Source organism: Passer domesticus, chromosome 10 (assembly GCF_036417665.1).
Source record: "Passer domesticus isolate bPasDom1 chromosome 10, bPasDom1.hap1, whole genome shotgun sequence".
Taxonomy (NCBI): domain Eukaryota; kingdom Metazoa; phylum Chordata; class Aves; order Passeriformes; family Passeridae; genus Passer; species Passer domesticus.
The window spans coordinates 3,640,445-3,649,205 of NC_087483.1; the positions used below are offsets into that span (position 1 = coordinate 3,640,445).

General features: G+C 49.5%; 1 long non-coding RNA gene across 3 annotated transcripts; it reads left to right on the top strand.

Annotated features, from left to right (window-relative positions):
- Positions 1 to 1,460: 1,460 nt before the first annotated feature.
- On the top strand, positions 1,461 to 7,831 carry LOC135308444 (uncharacterized). 3 transcript variants are annotated; one of them, XR_010368871.1, is made up of 3 exons: positions 1,461 to 1,796; positions 3,140 to 4,436; positions 5,397 to 7,831. It is a non-coding gene; the product is annotated as an uncharacterized LOC135308444 (long non-coding RNA). The 3 variants fall into 3 exon arrangements; XR_010368870.1 differs by lacking the exon at positions 1,461 to 1,796 and having other exon boundaries at positions 1,817 to 3,247; positions 4,392 to 4,436; XR_010368869.1 differs by lacking the exon at positions 1,461 to 1,796 and having other exon boundaries at positions 1,817 to 4,436.
- The last annotated feature ends 930 nt before the right edge of the window (positions 7,832 to 8,761 follow it).

Genomic DNA, 8,761 nt, shown 5'->3' on the forward strand with positions numbered 1-8,761 from the left:
CCACAACTGCCGCCCCCAGCCCCACAAGTGACCGCCCCTGGCCCACAAATGACCACCTTAGCCCACGAGGGCACCTCTAGCCCCACCAGTGCCCCCCTGGCCCAAAAGGGCGCATCCAGGCCCACCAGTGACCCCTGTGACCCACAAATGACCCCCAGTGACCCCCCAGCCCCACAAAGGTGCCTCATGACCCTCAATCGCCCCCCAGCCTTCGAGTGACTCCCTGGCTGGCAAGCGACCCCCATGACCCTCAAATGACCCGATAAGCCACAAGTGACCCCACGATCCTCAAGGGCTTCTCTGGTTCCTCACCCAGTGGCTGCGGCCACAGTGCCCCTGCAGGGCATTACGTGCACTGCTCCTGATTGGCTGTGGGGCCTCACTGGGGTCACGTGACCTCGAGCCTGGCCCTCCCCGGCGCAGGGGCTCAGGAGGCACCTCCCTTGCAGGCCGCAGGGCATCCTGGGAGCCGCGTGACTTCCGGTATGGTGCACACCACAGAGCCCCACAGCAGTCATGTGACCCCCAAAATGGCCCCTGCAGCAAAGGCTCATGGGACTCTCGCTTCCCACCAGGAGGCAGAGGTGCACAGCAGCTGCTGCTGATTTGCGGCGGGGCATGGTGGGAGCCGCGTGACTGTGAGGGTGTGCCTGCTGCAGGGTATCCAGAGAGCTGCTGCTCAGTGGCCGGAGGGCCTTGTGGAGCCATGTGGCGCCCAGCGCGGATCCTGCCACACGGGCCCTGGGAGACAGCGGGGGTGCCGGCGCCCCCTGGCGCCTGCAGGAGTGCCTGCGGTGGGTCACGTGACTGCGGGGGCACCGCCCCTGCAGGGCCCCGGGGAATCACGTGACCTGCCCCGTGGCACTCCCTGCAGGTAACCCCAGGGAGCCGCAGAGCCCAGCAGGGCCCTGCCCACCAGGGGCGTGTCCAGCGCTGGCCCCTCCCCTCGGCGCCGCCTCAAGCGCCGTTGGACGAGGGGGCCACGGAGGGTGGAGCTGCAGGGGGAGAAGCCTCCGCCTGGCTCCGCCCCTTTCCGGCCTGCGGGGGCGGGGCCTGAGCAGGGCCTGGCTGGGGGGGAGGAGAGGGTTGGGGAGGGGCGAGGACCCACGAAATGCTGACCCTGCACTGACCCCGCGGGGTCAGTGAGGAATTTGAGGGGCTGCGGGACGCACTTATGGGCAGAATGGCGGGTCCGGGGCATCAGCGGGGATCGGGTGGGGTAGTTGGGCGTCCTCGAGGTGCTCCTGGGGAACACTGGGGCAAGGGAGGGAATTAGCAGGCACTTAGGAGTCTGGGGCGGCATTTGGGGGTCTGGGGAGCACTTGGAGTCCTGGACAACACTGAGGGGACGGGGGAGCAGACTGGAGCCTCCAGGGGGCACTTGGGAATCCCGAAGGGCACTTGAGGACGGGCTGCTCTCCCAGCTCCTTTGCACCGGACGCTCCGTTCGCTGCTCCAGGCTGAGCCTCTGCGGGAGGCATGCGGGAAGTGAGGCGGGGCCCTCCCGAGCCCCCCAAATTGCCCCCTCGGTCCCTTCCGGACCCCTCAGGCCTCACCCGCACCATCGCCCGCGCTCTCGTTTGGTTTCGCCCCAGCGCTCCGAGCGCGGGCGCTGATTGGTTCGGGGCAGAGACGGGCGGGCGCTGCGGCCAATGGGAGGCGGGGGAGCGGCAATGCGGGAGGCAGCTGCGGGGGTCCGTGGGAGCGCTTTGAGGATTCGCGGAGGGGTTTGGGGCCTGTGGAGGCACTGAGGGAGGCCCTGGAGAATAAATGGGGGTCCCTGGAGGGGTTTGCAGGTCTGAGGGCGCTGAGAGATGCCCAGGGAGTTCTGGGGGTCACTGGGGTGGTTTTGAGGGCCTCAGGTTGTTTGGGATCCCCAGGGAAAGGTTTGGGGTGAAGGGGTGGTTCTGGGCGTCCTGGAAGGGATTTGGCGGTCCAGGAGGGTCGAGGGGGTCCCCACGTGGTTTGGGAGGCACTCGGGGTGGTTAAAGAGGCAGAGAGCTGGGATCTTGCTGACGGAGACTCCCAATCTCCCCCATGGACTCCCCCAAATCTCCCCTAGAAGCTCCAAACCCTCTCCGGGATCCCCAAATCCCGACAAGACTCTCTCAGCTCTGCTTAGATCCATGAGCCCATCCAAGGGAATGATACCACAACTGGCTGGCAAATAAACTTTCTAACACAATTTGGAGCATTAGAAAGCAGGTGTCCTTTATCTGCGCGGGACACACTGAAGGATTTCTCCTTTAATCTGATGTGTGTGGTGAAACTTTACCACAGGGTATGGTCCTGGAGGGACCACACACAGGTCTCTGGTGGTCATACTCACGGAATGCTTCCATATTACATGTGACCTTTCCTTGAACGTTTTCCTTGTGCATGCACTGTTACTTGTTGTCACGTAACTTGACAAAAACCCCATTATATTCCTCATTACCTATTTGTCCACTGGCTTCAGCTGTGCTTGTGATCCTCTGTGCATATCTTTACATCGTTTCAGCTTTTTTGCCAGTTGTCTTTAAGCTCCATCCAGCACTTTCAGGGCAACTGAAAATTTATGCTCTCCAGCTCATTTATCAGGAGCCCCAAAACCCTTCCAGGGACCCCCATCTTCCCAGAGGGACCTTGTGGTTTGGGAGGTTCAGAGGGCTATCTCTGGGTAGTTTTGGGCAATCTCCAAGTGGTTTTGGGAGTCCCTGGATGGCTTTGGGGGTGGGGTCTCTGTCTCTGGACACTTTTAAGGATCTCTGTGGGGTTCAGGGTTTCCCCATTTTTATGTCTTCATTTTAAGGCAAAAGCTCTTTGCCAACGTCTCACCTGGCTCCAGCTGGTTTTCTTCAGCTTTTTCAGTCATTTGGGCCAGAATTTCACATTTCCTGTAATTCCTCGCTGAGACTTGGGTTATTAATTTTGGGTAAAAAACATCTGGATTTGGTCTGTCCTTTCCCCGGTGTCATGGGGCCCAAGGGTACCATGGGGACAGTGATTCTGGGAGTTCAGGGAATTTGGGATTATTGCCATGGGTCCCACACCTGTTGTGACATCCCTGTGGGTCCCACACCTGTCATGACATCCCTGTAAGTCACATCTGTCAAGGTGTCCTGTGGGTTCCACTCCCATCATTTCCCATCCCTGACAGGATCCAGCTGCCAGTTCCCAAATTCTCTGGAGCTGTGGCTCATGCTCCGCTGTCCCCCTCCCCCTGCCCCCATCCTGACATTCTGCTGAATCTGCCCAGATCTGCATGGTATGGCTGTGGCTTGGTTATTTTTTATTTGGGTGTAAAAAGAGTGACTCTGGGACAAACACTCCATGTTTTAAGGGACCTGGGATTTCAAGAGCCAAGGGGCCTGTGGGTGGAGAGGCTTCATTCCCCATTTATTCCTGGTTTTCCTTGTTGTTTGATGATGGGCAGAAATTGAGGATTTTTTCTGTCCAGATTTCAGATTTTTTACCCTTTCCTTTCCCCAGTTTTATGACTTTTACCCTCTTTTCTCCATGTTTCATAATTTGTTGTGTTTTAAACACTTTTTTTCCCCTTTTTTTTTTTTAAATTTTTTGCCCATTTCCCCCTAAGTCTCAGGGATTTGCCCTTTTTGTGCACTTTTCTCTCAAATTTCAGGGTTTTTTTTTCCCTCATGCCCAAAATTTGGTCATTTTTTTTCTTCCCCGTTTTGGAGGCCAAATTGAGCATTTGGGAGGGTTTGTGTGGGACAAGGTGAGTGAAGGGTTTTCCTGGATGTTGAGCCCCATTTTGATCCGAACTTAGGGGATGCTGGGCAAAAAAATACCCATTTTGACTGAAACTAGGGGGATTTGGGGAAAAATTCATCCTTTCAATGAAGTTTAAGTGTGGATTTGGTGGAAATGGGGTATTGATGTGGCATCAAGGGCAGGGGTTGGTGGGAGGGTTGTGTCAGCATTTTAAACCCATTTTGACGTGAATCTAGGTGATTTTAGTTAATTTTTTTCTGGTTTTGGAGTGACTCTGATATAGATGGAGACTGATGTGGGCTAAAGGTGGGGGGGAGGATGGGGGAGAGGGATGTTTAATCCCTGTTTAATTCCATTATGACCAAAAGAGGGGGTATTGGGAGAAAAAAATATTTTTACCCAAAATGGGAGAATTTGGGAAGAAAAACCATTTTGATCCAAACTTGGGGAATTTTGGACAATATTTTTAGAGTTTTGAGTTTTTGGGGTGGATTTGGCATTGGGGACCAAAATAAGCCCCAAGAGATTTCTGTGGGGTGAAAAAAAGGCATTTTGGGGTATTTAAAAGATTTTGGGTAATTTGGGGGTTATTTGAGGCTTCTAGAGGCACCCCAGGGATGGGGGTGGATTTTTCCTGTAAAACAACAATTTTTAGTAATTTTCGGTGTTTTTCACAGGAATGGTACGAGATGGGATCAGGTGGCTCCTCCTTCCCTTCTGTGGTAAGTAAAACCCCTGTTTTCTATGCAAAATCCCTAAATTTCCTGGATTTTGTACTTAATTCCAGGCTTTTTAGCACAGAAAATGAAATTCTGAATCCCTGGGCTTGTTTTTGCCTGAAAATTCCTCTCTTCCCTCATTTTACTTTTTCTCCAATAACCTCTCACTGGAGATTTATTATTTTTAACAAAAAAAAAAAACCATTTTGAAATATTTTTTTAATCCAAAAGCCTTTAGAATCATCTTTATTTTCATGAATGCCTCTGTAATTTTCATGGAAAAAAATCCCCTTTTTCCTCACTTTCTACAAAAAAAAATAAAAAAGCTCTTTATCCTGGTTATTTTGGTTTACTTTTTAGTACTTTTTAGGGGTTTTTTTTGTTTGTTTGTTTTTGGGGGTTGGTTTTTTGGGAGTTTTTTTGTGGGTTTTTTTTTTTTTTTTTTGGTTGGTTGGTTGGTTGGTTGGGGGGTTTTTTTTGGTTGGTTGGGGTTTTGTGTCTTGTGGTTTTGGGGGTTTTTTTTTGTTTTCTGGGGTTTTGATTTTTTTGGGGGGGGTGTTTTTTTTTTTGGTGCGTGTGTTTTGGGTTTGTTTTTTTTTTTTTTTAGCTAAAATTCTAATGATCAGTTTTATTGTTTTTCCAGGACAAAACCCTAAGATCGATATGCTGTAACTGTATTTTCTTCCAGGGAAAAAAAGATCTATTTTTAAAAGGTGTTTTTCATGAAAAAAAGTCCTTTTATTTGCTCTTTTTAAATAAAAGAAGTTGGTTCTTAAGGAAAAAAACCGACTTTTATTCCTTATTTTCCTGGCTTTTTTCTAATTTTCATTAAAACCTTTTATCAACCCAATGTTTAGGTAGTGTTTTAAAGAAAAAAAACCTTTTCACTCCCTTAGTATTTTCTTGTTTATTCTTTTTTTTGTTTGTTTAATTTTATTTTAAAAGTTTATTCATTTCCGACAGGTAATTAACAGGGGATGAACAACACATAATTAACAGGAGATGAACAACAAGTAATTGATTATCAACGAGGTAACAATAAAGACTGGTAACAGTGGGTGTAACTTTATCAACTCTGTAACTTTTAATAAATGGGCAATTTCTTTTTCCTAACATTTATAATTCACCCTTGGTTCCTTAAGATTCCATTGCATCACAGTGGTCTCCTTGGTACCTTGAGGCCCAGATGTGCCATAATGCAGCCTTCATTCTGTGGAATTCCATTATGTCAGATTGGTCTCCGGGCTTCCATGAGACCCAGCTGTGTTTGCAACTGACACTTGGTTCCCCAGGATTCCATGGTGTCACTGTGCTCTCCTGTTGTTCATGACCCTGTGCTGTGTCACAATGGACACTGAGTTCTGCCTGCCCTGGCAATATCCAAGTGGCATCTGGCTTCCATGAGGCCCCGTTGTGCTTGCAGTTGACACTTGGTTCCCAGAGCGTGCATTGCTTCTCAGTGGTCTCCTGGTGCCATGAGGCCCTCCTGTGCCTTAATGAACACCTGGTCCCATCAGATTCCTTTGTGACACAGTGGTCTGCTGAGTTACATGAGGATAAACTTTGTCACTGATGCCAAGATGACTTTTTGCTTATTCTTTTCTGTACCATTATTATGGCTTTTATGTATCCTCGGCATTCTTAGCATGCATACATACAAATAAAAAGGAGCAAGTATGCCTGCTTAGAATACTGAAGATAGTATTCAAAGTTATAGAAATGGCAAAAAATCATCTTGACACAACGCAGCGTGATGGAACTCAGCAGGCCATTGCGACAACCTGGAATCTTATGGATCCAAGGTTTTACTTTGACAAAGTGGGGCCCCATGGGACACAGGTGCCACTGGAATGTTGCCAGGCCTAGTAGAAACAAGGCTCCATTATTGCACAGCAAGGCCTTATGGCATCTGGGGGCCATTGTGTTACAATGGAATCAGATGGAAGCAAGTGTCCATTGTGACACAGGAGGGTCTCATGGCACCCAGGATGTAGCAGTCTGAATTGCTGCTAGCATAGTCCAGGGTAAGGAAGCAAAAAGAACCTTTGCATAATATCCACAGATGTTTTATTCAGCCACAGGGTGAGATGTTCAGGTCTTAGCGCCTACACACACAGAGAGTCTGGCTTTCCCACAACGGGGGCCTGAGGGCTGACCCTGGTCTCGGGGTAGTACAAAGATGTACAGATATACAGGAGACCATTGTCATGCAATGCAAGCTCTGGGAATCAAGTGTCAACTGCAAACACAACAGGGCCTCCTTGAAATCAGGTGATACTGGGATATTGCAGGGAGAGGAAAAAATCAGTGTCCATTATGAATTCAGTGTCCATTGTGACACAGTGCAGCTCATGGAAACCTGGGGACTATTGTGATGCAATGAAATCTCGTGGAACCAAATGTCAGTTGTGAACATGTGGCCTCATGGAACCCAGGGGCAACTGGGACCGAGCTATGGTTTGTGGAAGCAAGGGGCCATTGTGACACAGCATGGCCACTTGGAACTCAGGAGAATATTTTGGGCCAATGGAATCCCATGGAACCAAGTGTCATTTATCAAAACAGCGGGGCCTTATAGAACCCAAGTGACCATTGCGATTTCATGGGTTCTCATGGAAAAAATTGTCTCTTATAAGATAGCAGAGCGTTGTGGAACACAGGTGCCCCGTGGACATTGCCACTGTGCATGGAAGCAAATGTCCATTATGACACAGCCAGGCCTGATGGAACACAGGAGACCATTGTGACACAAGGGAATCTCAAGAAACCAAGGCTCTCTTGTGACATAGAGGGCCATCATGGAACCAAGATAACCATTGGGAGGAAATGGAATCTCATGGAAAAAAGAGTAAGTTGTCAAACAGCAGGGCTTCATGGATCCCAGGTGCCAATGGGACGTTTCCAAGGTTTGTGCGAGCAAGTGTCCCTTGTGACACAGCAGGGCCTCATGGCACCCAGGACAGCACCATGATGCCATGCAATCTTAGGGAACCGGGTCTTAACTGCAAACACAACAGGGCCTCATGGAACACATGTGTCCTTTGGATATTGCCTGGGCAGGTGGAACTCAATGTCCATTGTCTCAATGGAATCTGATGGAAGCAAGTGTCCATTGTGACATAGCAGGGCCTCATGGGAACCCAGGAGACCTCTGCGATGCAATGCAATCACCAGGAACCAAATGCCAACTGCTAACACAACAGGGCCTCCTTGAAGCCAGGTCCTACTTGGATATTGCCCTGGCAAGCTGAACTCAGTGTCCATTGTGGCATAGCACAGGCTTATGAACAACAGGAGAGCAAAGTGACACATGGAATCTTGGGGAACTAAGATGGTCTCAACACAAATCTTCCTAAGGGTGACTCTTGCAAAAAACAAAGACTGTCTTTTGTCTTCAATGTCCTGGATTATTTAGCTTTGGAAAATCAACTCGTTTACAAATGTAACTGCAGGGGTGAGACACCATTCTTGTCATTAACATTTATATGTGTATAACCTTTAGTGGGGATCCATCTTTGTGACACACATCACATTTTATAAAAAAAGAGGCACTGTTGAATTGCTTCAGTGAAGAAAGCTTGAATGTACTCTGAATATGTGACAGCTATAGCTGGTCTGTAGCTGCACAAATGATTTGGCACAACAGACACCAACTCGACCAGCCTAGTTCAGTAGAGAACAAGTAGTAAGCAAGTCCACGACTGTGTTACTGATAGGCTGAGTTCAAGCTCAAATAAGGGGACCCCAGCCAATCCCTGTGAACTGGGAATGCACCTATATCATTGGCCAGGGAGCTGGGCAGAGTTGAAACCTTTGTCCAATCTGTCCAACTCTGTATGAGTGGGAAATCTGAAGACCTTATAAAAAGGGCTGCCCTTCAGTAAACACTGACTGTTCATGTTGCTTGTCTGTCTCCAAAACTGCGCCCATTGGTGACCGCAATGTAATCACAACAGCTGCTGCGTATAGAGCACGGAAAGAGATGGGGCAGCCAGAAGAGCTGCCCACAGCCTTTGAGCTGTGAGGAGCAGTGTCCACAGAGCTGCGGGGCAACCAGGAGGAGTTGCTCGCAGCCTTTGAGCAGAGAAGAGTGGCATCCAGCACTGCGGGGTAGCCAAGAGGAGCTGCCTGCAGTCTTTGAGCTGTGAAGAGCACTGTCCAGTGCCATGGGGCAACCAGGAAGAATTGCCAGCAGCCTTTGAGCTGCGAAGAAAGGCATAGAGAGCCGTGATAGGTCCAAACCTTCCCCCTTTTTGTGGATTAGAGACACCGCAGGGAACACGGGTGCGTGGGTTTCACTACAGGAAGACCCTGTCCTAAAGGTATGG